Here is a 3139-nt window from a genome sequence, read left to right as displayed (position 1 = left end):
GAGCCTAATCGGACCACAAATACGATTTTTTTGAATATCTCGATCCTTGCGCTACCTAGCGGCTATTTTTCAATAGGTCGCTTTCTATTCTTGTATGTATGTATTATTTGTTCCAACTATGGACCAAATGGGACCACAAATACGATTTTTTTGAATATCTCGATCCTTGCGCCACCTAGCGACGATTTTTTTCATAGGTCGCTTTCTATTCTTGTATGTATTGTGTTCCAAATATGAGCCAAATCGGACCACAAATACGATTTTTTTAATATATCGATCCTTGCGCCACCTAGCGGCGATTTTTTCTTATTATTGCATTGCCATCGGGTTCTGAACTATATCCCAAGTTTGAAGCTTGTAGCTTATCGGGAACTTACTTAAATTTCAATTACAAAATTCGTGCCGCCCAAACAGCCAAATCAACTTAAATAAAACTGTTTAAAAATAGGCGAGGCTTACCTTCTTTTATAATAAAGAACTGTGTAATTTTTTTCTTTTCGAGATTTTATAAAGGTGCAAAAGTCAGGTCTTCGAAAAAATAAAAGCTATGTAAGACAGAAAAAAGAGTTGGGGTATCTGATAATGCGACACATGCATTTCCCTGCTTTTTGAATCCGAGACCGACATCAGAATTGACCAAACGGTCAATACTCCACACGTTTTAAATTAACTTTCTAAATATGTCTTAATATCTCGATCCCTGTACCATCCTTAATATTACAACGTAATAGGGCCCGAAGCCTCGTTCAAAGTTTAAGGTCTCTGGGCTATCGGGAAGTTTCTCAAAACGCGAAAACAAAATTTCCACGTTCGTAAAATTTTTTTGAACTTTGACGATTTCTGAACAACCTAGCGAAAATTTGTTTCCCTAGTGATGCATTCTTAGTTTCAAGAATCTAGCTCTACGGGAAGTTACTCAAATAATGATCGTAAGTTCCATGTGTTGTAAACGGACTTTCTAAATTTCACGATTCCTGGCCCGTCTAGAAAACTCTTTTATCCTAAATATTACGACCTAATAGAACTCGAAGCCTTGTTCAAAGTTTCAGGGCCCTGGGTAAGTTACTTAAAACGCGAAAGCAAAATCTTCAAGCTCTGACGATTTTTATAATTTTCACATCTGGGCCACCTAACAAAATGTTTTCCCTTTTGCTAAATTGCCGTCTGGTTCTGATGAGCGTTATTGATTATCTTTATTATTGGATCACCTTTCCCATGTTCACCAAACTTGGTTAGGAAACGTCAATGCTTCTTCAAACTATGGCTTTTGAATCGTTGGGAAATGCTTGGTCGAAAAATGAGCGCAAAGTGAGGGAAAATTTAAAACAACAACATCGAAGCTTTCAGTTTTGAATGGAAAACTTAAGGAATAGGGAAAACGATCAGAAAATCAATGTCATAACGAAAACCAGGTCAAAATAGTTTTCGGGGTAATTGCTAGGGTCTGTGAAGTGGACATCCGTGTGAGTTAATTATCGCAAGTTAGATTAGTTTATATTGATAGTTATAAGTAAGACCAACTGAACCTTAATCAGGTTATGCTACACCTCACATTTTTAAAAATACCACGCCATTTTTAAAAATACCACGCTCCCACTTAACGTAAAATTTTTTATACCTTTCATGAACATGAAATGGTATATTAAATTTGGTCCGATGTTTGTAACGTTGAGAAATATAGAAGATAGACTCACCATTAAGTATACCGAATTGATCAGGGCGACGAACTGAGTTGATATACCCATGTCCGTCTGTCCGTCCGTCTGTCTGTTTGAACGCAAACTAGTGCCTCAAATTTTGAGATATCTCAATGAAATTTGGCACCAGGATGTATTTTTGTATTATATTAGACATTTGTCGGATCCGGTAGGATCGGACCACTATAACATATATCTCCCATACAACCGATCGTTCAGATAAGACGATTTTGGTCATACCTACCGCAATTTAGAAAGTATAAACGTGAAACTCGGTGATATATATTCTAATATATCATAGAAGATATCCTGAAAAAATCACTTTGATCGGAGCTACATATATATAGTAATATCCTATACAACCGATCGTTCAGATACAAAGATTTTTGGCCATTTCTCCCTTAATTTAGAAAGTATAAACGTGAAACTCGGTGATATATATTTTAATATATCATAGAAGATTTTCTGAAAAAATCACTTTGATCGGAGCTATATATAGTTTATATCCCATACAACCGATCGTTCAGATAGAAAGATTTTTGGCCATTTCTCCCTTAGTTTCCAATATAAAAATTTGAAACTTGGTGATATACATTTTAATAAACACTGTAAAAATTTAGACGTCTGCGACTCGTTTCTTGGTATTAAAAAATACCTTTTAGCTACATTAAATTTGTAATTCGAAATGAAGCAAAGAACGCTAAACCGTGATATACTGTTCAACCCTCTGTTTCAAATTTGAAGTACCAGTTACTTGAAACTTGTTTGCAAAATTGCGTTGTGATCATTATTTTTTTATGTATGCAATCAAATTTACTCTGTATAAATTCTATTCTGTATATATTTTATCTACTATTAATTTGCTTTATTGTCAATTTCATAAATTATTATTTACTAGCTCCTTCATGAGTACATTTTAACACATTTTCAACATTTTATCTTTTGCTTACTTCTAAGTTTTTTAATTGAAATTGTCAAGTAAAAATCATTTCAATCGGAGGTATATATAATATATATCCCATACAACCGATCGTTCAGATAGAAAGATGTTTAGCCATTTCCCTTAATTTCCAATATAAAAACGTTAAACTTGGTGATATTTATTTAAATATATCATAAAAGATTTCCTGTAAAAATCATTTCGATCGGAGCTATATATAATATATATCCCATACAACCGATCGTTCAGATAAGGGGGTTTTTTGCCATTTTTTTATATTTGTCTTAAAATCGTTTAGGTATGTACATCTGTTCACCATATATTTCTTATCTTATACAGCGCATTATTTGGAGATTACGAATGGGATAAGATTATTGTTCAGCCCCATTCATGAAAGGTATGAAGTCTTCGGCACAGCCGAAGGCAGTCCCGTCCTTACTTGTTTTTAAATTATTTTATTTTGGTACTAACACCCCATCCCCAATTAGTGAATGCGCCAAGT

This window comes from Eurosta solidaginis, chromosome 3 (genome assembly GCF_040869045.1).
Source record: "Eurosta solidaginis isolate ZX-2024a chromosome 3, ASM4086904v1, whole genome shotgun sequence".
Taxonomy (NCBI): Eukaryota; Metazoa; Arthropoda; class Insecta; order Diptera; family Tephritidae; genus Eurosta; species Eurosta solidaginis.
This window is presented reverse-complemented; position numbering follows the sequence as displayed.